The sequence below is a fragment of the Berghia stephanieae genome, chromosome 11, assembly GCF_034508935.2.
Source record: "Berghia stephanieae isolate SIO BIC M18660-M18661 chromosome 11, UCSD_Bste_1.3, whole genome shotgun sequence".
NCBI lineage: Eukaryota > Metazoa > Mollusca > Gastropoda > Nudibranchia > Aeolidiidae > Berghia > Berghia stephanieae.
The window spans coordinates 6,607,029-6,622,123 of NC_088370.1; the positions used below are offsets into that span (position 1 = coordinate 6,607,029).

Here is a 15,095-nt window from a genome sequence, read left to right on the forward strand (position 1 = left end):
AGAATACAAAATGGTAAAATGAAATGGACTTTTTATAACGCCATGAAATAAATATTTGTCTGCGCACTAAGTCATCAACTATTTGTTAGATGTCACTATTATTCCGACCTGCATTTTAATAGGAACAAAGAAGGAATGGCATGTTATTTTTCCAATGTTCTAATGGTCAATGTCTTTAGAACCTATTCACTGACGACACGTGTGTTATGACGTAGGTCTGATCAGAAAGATAAGAAACTGCCATCATCTGGGCCGTCTTTGGAAAAACGGGTATTTAAAATTTTGGTCAGAAACGTCGTCCTTCAAATATCGGTCGATTTAAATGACCCTCAAGTTGTCAAAAACTCTCAAAACTGGGACAGTGAAGTCTTCCAGAAAGTCCCACGTTTGAGAGATTTTACCAAGGTCAAGGTCCTTTTAATCAATCGATGTTTTAAGGACAAGTTTTCTGGCCAAAATTTCAAAAACATGGTTTTTTCCAGAATGGGGTTGATGTGTGTAAAGGTTTTAGTTTTGGCATAAAGTTTTACTGTGTGGACGGATGGCCGATCCCAAGGCATCCTAGAATGACCATGGTAGTTTGAGAAATCCTTGTTGTGTTCTGATAGTAGGAGTTACATAGTGTCCACTAGTTGGGGTCCACAAGAAAACAGGGAATGACTTCTACAACCACACAGTTTCTCTGGATATCCGTCCTCTTGGCTGTTCTAATTCCATTCACAATTTACGGTATGGACAAACTTGAGCATTGTATTCATCTGTGTGGCTATGTGGTCTAGTGGTATGACACCCGCTTTCGGATCGGAAGGTCCTGGGTTCGAGCCTCGCTCGACGCATGGTTAAGTCCTTGGAATAGAGTTTTTCCTCACATAATCTCACATGACTCAGGTTAAAATGAGTACCTGACCGTCAACTGCATTGTCTCTGTCTGACATATTGTAATATCGCCAAACAGGTGTCGTGTATCGTTCTACATGTTACGTGTTGCTGTTGGTCCGGGACCCTTTTGTAAAGAGATTTTAGCACGTTTAGTGGGTATTGTGCAATATACAGGGACAAGTTTGTTTGTTTGTTTTTTTGTTGGGTTTTTGTTTTGTTTTAAATTACTCATAAACGTGGATGGCAAAAAACAATAACAAAGGCCAGAGTGACTTCAAATTTGTTCTATCAATAGCCTGACACTGACCAAAAAGATGCGTCAAAAGAAAGCCGACAACCACAAAAGAAAACAATTTGTGAGTTGTGTTCACAGTTCAACCAATGGGATCATTTGTTTCTTTAAGCACCACGAGAACCAAAAACGTATAAAACGAAATCCTCGGAACGTGCATTTAACTTTGAGGCCCCATCAATCTGGAATTCTCTCTTGGTCTTTACCAGAAGCGTACATACTATTGAGTGCTTCAAGTCTAAAGATAGAATTTAGCAGAAACGTTCATACCAGTGAGTGCTTCAAGTCTAAAGATAAAATTTACCAGAAGCGTACAAACTATTGGGTGCTTCACGTCTAAAGATAGAATTTACCAGAAGCATTCATACTATTGAGTGCTTCAAGTCTAAAGATAGAATTTATCAGAAGCGTCCATCCTTTGAGTGCTTCAAGTCTAAAGATAGAATTTACCAGAAATGCTCATACTATTGAGTACCTCAAGTCTAGACTGAAGACAGAATATTTTAGATTAACTTTCCCTTAATATATATTTCAAAATCACATTCTTCCCATTCCATTGGTATCAGCAAAACTTAATAGAACACTGACATTTGGAACATTTCATTTTCTTAAAATTATAACATTTAATTTTCTTTAAAGTAAAATTTAATTTTTGTAAAATTGTAACATTTAATTCTCTTAATTGTACCATTTAATTTTCTTAAAATTGTAACATTACATTTTCTTAAAATTGTAATAGTTAATTTTATTTAAAGTAACATTTAATTTTCTTAAAATTGTAACATTTAATTTTCTTAGAATTGTAACATTACATTTTCTTAGAATTGTAACATACAATTTACTTTGAATTTTAACATTTAATTATATTTAAATTCTCATGTCACCTCTGTCTTATAAAGCGCCATTAAAAACGTGCGGGTGAGATTGGAGTTCTAGACATTTTATTTTTATTCTTATGACTTTAAAAGACAAGTCCTTGTGTAAAGTTCTTGATGGTATGTGCTTAGTTTTTTTAAAAACCCACAACATCTGCCAGTCGAATAATATAACGCAAGGCATAAAACTATGTGTAACCTTTTATGTTTATAGTCGATTAATACAGTTTAGTGAGAGTTACTCATAAACGTGGATGACAAAATAAAACAATAACAAAGACCAAAGTGACGTCAACTTCATGCTATCTATAGTAGTCTGATTGATTGAATTTAGTGAGAACAACTCATTTAAATGGCTGGCTAAAGCAATAACAAAGAGCTGAGTGACGTTAATTTCGTTCCTTCTATAGATAGAACAAAATTGACGTCGCTCAGCTCTTTGTCATTGTTTTTGGCCAGCCATCTTTATGAAAAGTTCTCACTAGAATATATAAATCGGACTATAAACGTGTAAGGTAACACACAGTTTTGTGTGTCGGTGTATTGCATCCAGCTGGCGGAAGTATGTCACGCCGCCTGGCAGCGGCGGCCATCTTGGTTCTAAACAAAGAAAATCAGTACTTTTTATTTTTCATGCTGGCTAGAACTTTTCATATGTCTTGTGATCAGAATGTGTAAAAATCAAAACATGATCATATTTATAATGTTTTTCTCCTCTGGATACACTTTTATGCTCGTTTGGAGAAATATTTCATAAGGGCATCCGCCATTATTCCGATAGTTTAGAGCCAGTTACTAAGTTACCATGCGTCATTACGAGGGAAGTGACGTTATGACTGGTGAGGCGTATTAAGGGCATACCATCAATAAGTTAACGAAGACAACGATCATACTTACCAACCACAATACCGTTGTGACGAGAATGGTTATAGATAGTTCGAAGATGACGTCACTCAGGTCTTTGTTATTGTTTTTTGCCTTCCACGTTTATGAGTAATGCTCACTGAACTGTATTAACCCGACTATAAACGTTCATGGATACACACGGTTTTGTGTATTGGTCTTTTATACTACCGGATGGCAATGTTATGAGCTTCTTCGCCAAGCGCATACTATCTATAGATTTCTCTCTACCCCCCCCCCCCCCCGCTCCCCCATCCCAGCTTCGAGTGTGGTACCAGCGTGTCGAGACAACACCCGAGAGAGCCATGACTGCCAGGCCGTAGCACACGACTGTGATAATGAAATTGTACAACAGCTTTGTCCCATGACCTGTGGCCTGTGTGCCCCAGTATCACCTCAAACAAGTGGTTAGTAGTTATCTTATAACATCATGGGTTGAACCGTTGCCTTCGTAAAGTTATGGCCTGATACTGACCAAAAAATGACGTCAAAATGCCAGTCTTTTACCACAAAAGAAAACAAATCATGAGTTGTATTCAATAGTTCAACCAATGAAATAACTTGTTTCCATGAACTCTACTAACGACAACTCACTAGGCGGTGCAAAAACCAAATAATGACGTCAAACCAGTCCTTTTGGATTTCAGTATCAGGCTATAACATAACGATGGCTACGGTTGAACGCAACGTGCAAATATTTTCAGGACTGAAAACCGAATGCCATTATCGACTTGATTTGACATTGTTGTAGTGGGAGACAATACCTTGCTTTGTTTTGAGAGTATTTCCATGACAACAATGAGCCCATAACAATTTCGTTAACAGACCATGCACCAAGGAACATGCCCACAAAAAAGTTGAGAAAAACGTTGGAAAGTTTGAATAAATTAAAAGTATTTTTAAACAGTGAGTTATTTTTCAAACGCCCTGTAATGTAGATAGTAGTGTTCAATTATAATCTAGTAAGATGAATTTAGGTCAATCTTTCCTGGTGAATTTTAAGTTAGAAGTTGTTGCTTTTGTGTTGTTGTTTTGTTTTTGTTTTTTGTTGGTTTTTTTTTTTGTTTTGTTTTGTTTTGTTTTTTTATTTTTTTTTGGGGGGGGGGGGACTTGGTTTGCTTTTTGATGCTTGTTTTTTTTTTACTTAGATGCATCTACGTTTTCAAGGCCATTTGTTAGTCTATACATTTATATTCATCACCTCGAAATTGTCACTTCCTGAAAACAGGGAATGCTGGAGACAATAATACTCTAAAAGTTGAATGGCATTACACTTAACGTACTTATCCATAACATTGAGGCTGAGCCAGAAGATCGTTTCCTTGACATCGCCACAAAAATATTCCTAGAAAATGCTATTTGGAAAAAAAAAAAAATAATGACATTATACCTTTTCATTCGTTTCTATCCGTTAAATAATGTATAATAATAAACAAAAAACTGGAGATGCAGCTCGAATAGAATAGCATAAATAATTTCTTAAAGGCTATATATATATATATATATATATATATATATATATATATATATATATATATATATATATATATATTATATATATATATATATATATATATATATATATATATATATATATATAACATATTTCTTTAATTTCTACCAGACGGAACAGATCCCGTGGATTTAACCAAAAGGGGTATGTTGTACGTTGTATGTTGTAATATTTTATATGTCGAGTGTTGTATTATGTAAGTTGCTTGTTGTATCTTGTATTATGTTGTATGTTGTATTATTTTTATTTTGTATGTTGAGTGTTCTTTGTTGTATTTTGTAAGTTGCTTGTTGTAGCTTGTATTATGTTGTATGTTGTTTTATTTTGTATGTTAAGTGTTCTTTGCTGTATTTTGTAAGATGCTCGTTGTATCTCGTATTATGTTGTGTGTTATATTTCGTGTATTGTATTTTGTATTTTGTAGGTTGTATATTGTATATGTTGTTTATTGTTTGTTGTGTGTTGTATGTTGCAAATCATTTGTTATATGTGTTTATGTTATATTGTATGTTGTGCGTTGAATGGTGTTTGTTTTATGTTGTATGATGTAAGTTGTGTGTTGCATGTTGTATGTTGTATGTTTAATATTGAATGTTGTATGATGTATGTCGTGTATATTGTATGTTGTAGGTTGTATATTGTATATTGCATATTGTTTATCGTATGGTGTATGTTGTGTGCTGTATATTGTATAGTACATGTTGTATAGTGTATGTTATATGGTGTGTGTGTGTGTGTGTGTGTGTGTGTGTTGTGTTGTGTATTACAAGTTTGACCATCCGTTATTGTCATCTTCTTCATTCAATTTTCTTCTCACTTCTCAAAATTATGAAGTTTGTGAACCATGAATGACTCAATGATGATGATGATGATGATGATGATGATGATGAGTGAGATATGATGAGTGATGATGAAGACAGTTATTTTGACTGAAGATAGGACAGCGTGATGATGATGAAGCGATTGATGCGAGATCGATGACGATGATCACTCCAACAACAACAACAAACCAAGTTCTTCCAACAACCAAAGACAATCACAACAAAGTAAGTGGGGGGCGGGGGTGAAGGGGTAGGGGAGGGGGGGGGAGGGTGCTAGATGACTGAGTGGATAGGGCATGACACGGCCACTGGTGTTCGAATCACTCTTCGGCATTTCATTTTATTCTGCGAGCAAGAAACTTATTCCATATTGCTTACTTTGCGGTGTTGCGCTGCGGCGGCTAATGCCTAAGTGTTCTAGCTCTATTCTCGAAATAAAAAAAATAATTTTTAGAGTAGTCCTTCAGAGCCATTAGACCTATGAAGCAAGAGTTTATCCCGGTTTCTATAGCGTGAAACAGACAATAGCAATTGCTTGCTACCCTTTGGATAGGAAGCTTAGTCTCTATCGCGAAGCACTTTCCGCCTATTCTCGAACTAGGCCCACAATAAATATTACATAACATGAGGTTGAATGAATAGAATTTTATGTCATCTTTATATTTCATTCTATATGCTGCGATGTGGTCTTGTGGGACGACACTCGCTTTGGGATCGGAAGGTTCTGAGTTCGAGCCTCGCTCGGCGCATAGTTGAGTCCTTGGAAAAGGCTCTTTACGCATATTCTCTCACCATAATCAGGTGTAAACTAAGTACCTGGCCGTTAACAGCGTTGTCCCTGTCGAAAAAAAAATTGTAATATCGCCTAACATTCTACATGTTACGTGTTGCTGTTGGTAAGGGACCCTTTGTAAGGCGCTTTGAGCACATTTAGCGGATATTGCGCTATATAAAAAGCTCAATTTAAAAAAAAATTGTTTCTTTGTATACACGATATCGATTACTTATAATTCCATGAATCAATCTTTGTTTATTTTAACTTTATATATAGATATATAGATTCTGTAATTATAAACTATTGTATAAGGCATTTAAAGGATAATTCCTATTAAGCCTTTAGTAAGATAAGACAAGATAAGATATATATTTATATTTGAAGAATACTGGGTACTGTTTATTAAATTGAAGCTTACATTCAATTTCACATAGTTATTTATATGTATATTTGCAAAAACAGCAGGGTATTTGAAGGTCTTTTGACCTAGATATTATATAACCCTGAATAGGATTCCACAGTCTGACGTCACGTCCGCCTAGCAACGAATCGGCTGGCTGTAAACAAAAAAAATCCGTGCTTGGTCAGGGAAAGGAATACTTGGAAAATCGCTCAAAAAACAATTTTTATCTTAAATATGGTCCAGTGTTTTGTACCAGATTGTCTGCACCAGTCAGAGAGTCACTCCTGCAAGTTTTACAGATTTCCAAATGGAGAGGCAGACAAAAAAATTGAAGAAAAAGTGGATCACTTTAGTCAGGTAAGTACGCACGCCTCGTCGAACATTTGATAGAGTTCGTAGTCCAGATCTAGGTCTAGTTCTAGCTTACGTAGACCTATATTTTATGATTAAAGTGTACAGTTGCACGAAATTATAAATAAAAATACATTCCAAACTAGGTTTTTATTGAAGTTGAAGCAAAAATGATATCTCAATCTACACGTTTTGATGTTAAGGCTGATAGATAAACTGAATGAGAGTTCAGTTCTACTGATAAGTGATAATTTTTTTTAAAGGAGAAAAATAGAAGAAAGAGAAGGAAATATTTGTTAAAATCTTACTTTAAACTCGATACCTTTATGGCAAAATGAAAATAAATAAATAAAATAACGGAACCTCTTCCCCCCCCCCCTCACGCAGATATTTCTCTCTCTCTCTCTCTCTCTCTCTCTCTCTCTCTCTCTCTCTCTCTTTCTCTCTCTCTCTCTCTCTCTCACCACACACACACACACACAAACACACATACTTTCCTCTTTTTTGGAAAGTTTCTTTGATTCTCTGCCATGCCCCCCTCCCCAACAGCCGAGGTGGCAACTCTGTGTGGACAAAGCAAGATGGCGGCGGGGACCTCTCTCCTTTACCTGTGCCCGATTGTTGACACTCCAAAGTTTCCATCACCGCACTGTCCAGTACAGTACTGACTGAAATAAAGAGAAAACGCCAGTCTTGCACACTCAACCTCAAGATCAACTTTAACTGTGTAAATTTAAGAATTCATATTTTTATTTACCTTACCTTACCCGGGTTCCATCTCTTTCCAGAGGTCGGATGTCATGGCTTTCTATCCTTCACGGTCCATTGCAGCCTCGTTACAGTCTGCCATGCGCCGTCCTGTAGCTTCCTTGATGCCATCTGTCCAGGATTTCCTTTGTCTTCCTCTGCCTCTCTTTCCTTCAATTCTTCCCTCCATTATCCTTTTTTTCGAGACTATCATGTCTTCGCATATGTCCAAAATATGACAGCTTTTTGTGCTTCACAGTCAAAAGAAGTTCTTTTTGTTTTCGGCCCATTAGGTCGAGGACTTCGATGTTTGTTTTTCTTGCTGTCCAAGGTATTTTCAGTATTCTCCTGTACGTCCAAATCTCAAAAGCTTCAATACGTTGTTCTGTCTGTGCGGTTAGTGTCCACGTTTCACAACCATAAAAGAAAATGGACCACACATAGCATTTGGTGCATCTCATTCGTGTTTTGATGGAGATATTTGTGTTGTTGAGGATTGGCTTTAGTTTCATGAACGCATTTTTGGCCAGCATTATTCGTCTCCTGATCTCTTTGTCAGACTTTGCATCGGATGTTACCAACTGCCCCAAGTACGTGAACTCCTTTACTTGTTCCACTGGACACTCTTCTATTTCTATATCTATGTCTATGGGCTCTTTCTTTTTTCTTATCACCATTGTTTTTGTCTTCTTCGCATTCATGAACAGCCCCTTTTCTTTACTCTCTTCGTTCACTTTTGAAATTAGCTTCTGTAGGTCTTCCTTACTTTCCGCCAACAGGACAGTATCGTCAGCGTAACGTAAATTGTTGATGTTGTGGCCACCAACCTTCAACCCTTGTGCTGTTTCTACTTGCCGAAAAATAGACTCTGTGTATAAATTAAACAAGCAAGGAGACATAACACATCCCTGGCGCACTCCTTTCTTGATTTCAATTGCATCTGTTGTATCTGCCTGCACTTTTATCTGAGCCTTTTGCTGCCAGTACAGATTAGCGATTAGAGCCACATCATTCTCTTCCACACCTATTGCCACAAGGTCCTGGATAAGTTTCTGATGACTAACAGAATCAAATGCCTTTGAGTAGTCGATAAAACAGACATATATGTCTTTTTGGACCTCTAAGTATTTTTCTGACAGGATTTTTAAGTCGAAAATTGCCTCCCTGGTGCCACTGTTCTTTTTGAATCCAGTTTGCTGTTCTGAAATCTCACGATCTAATTTTGACGAGATTCTTTTCAGGATTATTGTCAGGAGGAGTTTCAGTAGATGGCACATAAGACTGATTGTTCTGTAGTCCGAACACTCAATTGCACCCGCTTTCTTGGGTAGCAGTATGAAGATAGAAGTGCGAAGGTCTTCTGGGATGTGCGTTGACTCGTATATTCATTCATAAGGTCCGTTATCACATCAACACCAAATTCACCCAGTGCTTGCAGCATTTCTGTTGACACCCCATCTATTCCATTTGCCTTCCCTGTTTTCATGCAGTATAGGGCTTTTTCTACTTCTGATCTTAGGATTGTGGGTCCCCGTAGAAAGGACTGTATATGGTTGTCACCTCTGTCGCATTGAATAGCTCCTCCACGTATTCTTTCCATCTATTGGCGATTTCTTCCACCTCAAAGAGGAGTCTACCTGATTTATATTTGATGCAACCGCCAGATTGAGCGTTTTTATATGTGAATTTCTTGATTTCAGCAAACATTGGTCCAGGGTTTCTCTCATGTGATAGCTTCTCAATACGGTGGCACTTTTCATCAAGCTAGTCTTCTTTAGCCTGGATACACTTTTTCTTTACTGATTTGTCCAGTTCATTGTACCTAGGGGGCCCTTTGAATGTTTCCGTTCTCTCATAAGATTCAAAATCTCATTCGTCATCCATTCTTTCTTTGCCTCTTTAGATTTTTTGTTTAGCATTTTCTCGTTTGTAGTTGTTATTGCACCTTTAAGAGGACCATTGTTTATCAATTCTACTCTTATACGTTTCTTCTGTTTCTTTATTTGTGTCTTCTTGTTCTTCCGTAAGACAAAAATACGTATTTTCTACTTCTACAGCATATTTCGCTCTTAGCTCCTCGTTTCTAAGTTCAGCTAGGTCGTACTTTATGTGTTCGTCCCTTTTCTGTTTGGGAATTTTTAATTTAACTTTTATTTTCACCATGATGGGAACAGGGTCAGCACCCGGGAAAGTTTTACATTGGGTCACACAGTTTTTGAATCTGGTTTTAATGAGAAAATAATCTATTTGGTTTCTGTATATATCTCCTGGGCTCTTCCAAGTGTATAGGCGCCTCTTTGGTTGTTTGAATATGGTGTTTATTATGGTCATGTCGTGGGACTCGCAAAATTGGACCAGACGTTCACCCCTCTCGTTGGACTCTCCGAGACCACAACTTCCCATGCACGGTGAGATTGCTGCGTTTCCAACTTTCGCATTGAAATCCCCCATTACGACAACAATGTCACTTGATTTTATGCATTTGAGGGCCTTGTTTACATTTTCATAATGTGCCTCGACCTCCTCATCTGGGTGATCACTCGTTGGTGCATAAATTTGTAAGAGCACTAAATCAAATGGTTTAGCTTGGATTTTGCACATTAGGATACAGTCATTCACGGGCCAATACCCAGTTACTGATTTAGCAATTTTGTTTTTCATCAGGATGCCAACGCCTCTGTTGTGCTGAGTATTTCCGGAGTAAATAAAAGTGTGGCTGTCTCTTTTTATTATTCCATTGTCTTTCCATCTTGTCTCTGAGACACCAAGGATATCCATATTCATTGCCTCTGCCTCCATAATTAGATTATGGAGCTTTCCTGCTTGAGCAAGTGTTCTCACATTCCACGTGCCAATTTTTAAAGGAACATTTCTTGTCTTTAAGGTAGGTAGATCAGTCTCTGGCTTTCCCGAGGGCTTTCCACCAGAAACGTCATAAGGTGCCATCTTTTGGACATTACTTAATTCCTCTTCCCTGTACATATTTACAGCTTGATACTTAGTTGCAGGGGGCCCAACGTCACAAGCATCTCTAACACTATATCTCTGACTAGCCATGACTAACTATGAATGATACGTGGTAAGGTTTCCCCCTTTTCCACGGTGGTAGCCGCTATCTAATTTTGTCTCAGACGCGCCTCTTTGTCTACCACAGACTTGCTGTCTACGCCTACTTTTACCTAATCATATCCAGACTTTGTGCACTAAAAGGTGAGACATTACCTATTCTACCCTACTCCGCGAGTCACTCAATGTCGTTTCGCAGGTCAGTCGAGACCCGGTCCCGGGGTGTGGCCGCTGCGTGCACTACAGCTTCTAGGAGCCAGACATGAGCTAGATATGCAGGTGTGGACCATGGGATCCTGACCATCCGAAGATGCGACTGTCTCTCACCGAAAGGTACTACCACTCCCTCCATACCCTACACCCCTACATTTTTATTTACCTAGTCAAAATCATCAAAAGAAGTAATGAGGAAGTGCGACATTTTGCTGAATGTGCGATTTCATAAAAGACAGGCGAGAGACCCACCAGTAACCTAGTCTCTTGCACACCTTTGATTTATCATGCATTGATCTGGTGTCAAACAAGATAGTCTAAAACAAAGTACTAATCAAATTAAATAATATACCCAATATGCCCAACAGAATTATTGGTTTTTAAAAAAATCTTTTCTTTTCAGGAGAAAGGACAAAAGATCCAATATCATCATCAAGAGTGTGTTCTTGTCACTTCAGAGATGGTGACAAAGCCAACCTCCCTGAATTGTTTGACAGAAATCAAAATAAATTGTTTCCATCAGACCCAGAAAGAAAGAAAAGAAAAGTGACACAAGGAATTCCCACCCCATCTCAATTGGCACCAACATCAAGAAGTCCACCACCACCACCACCACCACCACCACCACCACATCATCATCATCATCATCATCATCATCATCATCATCATCATCATCATAATCATCATCAGCTCAACTCTCTTCATCATCATCACAAAGTCCCACCTTTAAAAAAATCAGATTCATCATCATCATTATTTTCCTCCTCATCGTCATCCTCATTATCTTCTCCCTCATCATCATCTCAACTCTCGTCACCATCATCACAGGATTCCATCTTTTAAAAAAAAACAGATTGTAGAACAAGTGAGGATATTTTAAATAGAACAACAAATTTAATTCAAGAACAAGAAATTACAGACAAAAATTAGGAAATAGCTAGCTTAAAAAAAAACAACTTAGTTAGATTCAACGCACTTACACTGTTTCAAGCCTTACAGAAAAAGTTCTTCGAATGGAGACAGGTGTACATTGTTTTAAAATATTTAATATTATTGTTCAATATTTTGAGTGCTTTAGAGGTAACATTATTTATTATAGTGGATGGGAAGTTCAGGAAGAGACAGTTGCATTAAAAGACCAAATTTTCATTACACTTATGAAACTTAGACAGAACTACACTAACCTTCATATTTGACAATTGTTTAGCGTTAGTGAAAGTACGATAACAAATATTATACAAACTTTTATTCATGTTTTACATAAGCCATAAGCTTCTCTTTGAAAATGTTATGAAGGTTACATGCCCTTCTAGACATAAAAATAAACTATCAGCTCCATCATCATTTTTAAAATTTCCAAATTGCAGAATGATAATTGATTGTACAGATGACCAAATTGCTATTCCTAAAGAAATGGATAAACAACGGTTAACTTCTTCTTATAGGTCCATGAATTCTGTTAAAGCTCTTGTTGGTGTGAGTCCAAATGGTGTGATAAATTTTATTTCTAAACTTTATCCAGGGTCTGTCTCGGATAAGGTCATTGTACAAAATTGTGGATTACTAAAACGTTTAATTTTAAGCCCTGGAGATTTAATTTTAGCAGATAAAGGTTTCCTGATTCAAGATATTTTACCTCAAGGAGTAACTGTAAATATCCCTCCCTTTTTACATATAAATTTACTGAAAATGAGATTTTATTAACAAAAGAAATTGCTTCATGTAGAATTCATGTTGAGAGGGCTAATGAAAGACTGAAAAATGTTAACATCCTCTCATATATTCCAACCATGTTAAGAGAAACATCTGATATTATTTTTCAATTAGTTGCAGCACTTGTCAATCTCCAGTCTCCTCTTATTAAGGAGACTGCATTTTGTTAGCTTTGCCATTTATTTTGTACAACACACATATTTTGTTCATCATCATCAAATCACCATTCAAAATAATGGTTTTGTAGGTCACCCATACATGATTTTACATGATAAACATGACAAATTATGGCATTGTTGTATCCATGTATGTTCAATGTCATTAACATTGTTAAATAAAACCACATAAATTAGTTTTGGACTGAATCAACCCAAGGCATCATCAAGATAGATCTGTGGAAGTAAAAGAATAAAAGATTCAAATTTAGAGCTGCGACCATGCTCAATAGGCAAAAAACAAACAAACTAATAAAACGTCTGTTGTGGTCTTGTGGTATGACACTCGCTTTCAGATCAGAAGGTCCTGGGTTTGGGCCTCGCTCGGCGCATAGTTGAGTCCTTGGAGAAGGCTCTTTACTCACAATCTCTCACCGTACTCAGGTGTCAAATGAGTACCTGGCCGTTAACAGCGTTGTCTCTCTGTCCGAAAAAATTGTAATATCGCCTAACAGTTATCATGTTCCGTCTTACATGTTAAATGTTGCTGTTGGCCACGGACCCCTTGTAAAGCACTTTGAGCACATTTAGTGGATATTGCGCTATATAAAAGCTCAATTTTTAAAAAAATTAAGTGGTTCTTTCATTCATCTTGCTTTGTTGATAAGGGGGAAACCCGAAACGTCCGTTGTTTTTGTATATTAAATTGAAGTTCACATTCAATTTCACAATATTATTGATTTCTTCGAGTTTCAAGCAGCAACATTTACATTACACCTTAACCCAATAGGAAGTTTAGTTTACCGTGACTAACACTGGTCTAAATAAATAAATAAAATTCTCTTTATTCATCCCATAGAGGAAATTTATCTCTAGGGTCAATTCCCAGGGAAGACTGGAATAACCGCGGTGTAGCGCCGCAAATTGAGCTAGGGCGAGGTGACTTTCTCAAGGCCACACAGCGCAGCGGCGGGGGAACGAACTCGGTACCTTTCGGGTACGAAGCAAAAACCGTACCGCTGTCCACGCTGCCCCACATGAAGTATGATAAAATGTCTAGCGTGATTGGTGATTTGATGCTCATATGAGTATTATAATAAAGGTTACAATACGATACTAAATAGTATGTAGGTAGACTATAGTCAATAGCAACGAAAATTAGCGAAGCAAGACTAAGACTAAGACCTAAAAGACTCAAAGTCCGTGGTCCATAAGATAAAAACAATAATTCAATGACTCCCTCTCTCTCTCCCTAACTAAAATCGAACGTAAACAGTAAAATCTTTCCATTGGATATACTAAATCTGCCTAAACTGATTATTGTCCAACAGTAGTTTTACGGGGATGTGAGATTTTGAGAGTGAGAAGACGAAATGACTTACCTTCACAGAATACTCTTTATTCTTCGTGCTGGCTTGAACTTTGCCGAACATCAAGCCATCTGAGTAAGTGAAAGTCAAAACATGACCTGACTGATGATGATTTTCACCTCGCGAGACACTTTTATGCTCATTGGAGAAGTATTTCATAAGGGCGGTGATGGAAATAAAGTTAGTGTCAGCCATTTTTCTCGACTGTTTAGAGCCAGCCGGTTCGTTACTATGCGTTGCTGCGCAGAATGACGTCACGACTTTTGAAGACTATTTGTAATATTATTACCGCCTAGCAGGCTTCGTGTCTCGTCCTACCTGTTAAGTGTTGCTGCTGGCTAGGGATCCATTGTAAAGCGATTTTAGCACATTTTGCATTATATATCAAGGCTCAAGTTTGTTTTTTGTTGTGTTGCTTGTTTTTGTTTTTCTTTTTTTGTTTTGTTTTTTTTTTGGGGGGGGAGGGTTATTTTACGTTTATTTTGATTGTTTGTTTGTTTTTGTATATGTTTTGTTTTTGTTTTTAATTCTATTTTAAAATTATTATTATATTATTATATCAAATATTGAGGATGCCATGGCCTTGAAGCGACGTGCACTTATTTGCAGGTCTGATAACCCAATTCTTTATGGGCTCGTTGTTGTAATGAAAATCTTTTTAAAATAACGCAAAATATTGTCCATTACAGCAATGTTATACTAGGCCCATAAGGATATTCGGATGTCAGACCTGCATATATGTACACGTTGCCTTGAAGACATGATTTTCCAACCCCCCCCCCCCTACACCCCCCCCCCCACCTTCCCATCTCACATTCCACAGGTAACCCACAACCTCCCAAACCAACCACCAGCCCCCCTGTCACGACAAAACCCACGAGTCCAACCACCAGCCCCCCTGTCACGACAAAACCCACGAGTCCAACCACCAGCCCCCATGTCACGACAAAACCCACGACTCCAACCACCAGCCCCCCTGTCACGACAAAACCCACGACCCGAGCAGCATCAATTCTAGG

At 37.6% G+C, this 15,095-nt stretch overlaps 1 protein-coding gene across 1 annotated transcript in view; it reads left to right on the plus strand.

Moving 5' to 3' along the window:
* The first annotated feature begins 533 nt into the window (after positions 1–533).
* LOC144956472 (uncharacterized) overlaps positions 534–15,095 on the plus strand; it is a 21,491-nt gene continuing 6,929 nt past the window's right edge. The window contains exons 1-5 of the mRNA XM_078886992.1: positions 534–729; positions 3,210–3,356; positions 4,574–4,606; positions 5,398–5,508; positions 14,900–15,094. The gene's annotated coding sequence lies outside the window, so the exon portion shown is untranslated. The remainder of the gene's footprint in view (positions 730–3,209; positions 3,357–4,573; positions 4,607–5,397; positions 5,509–14,899; position 15,095) is intronic.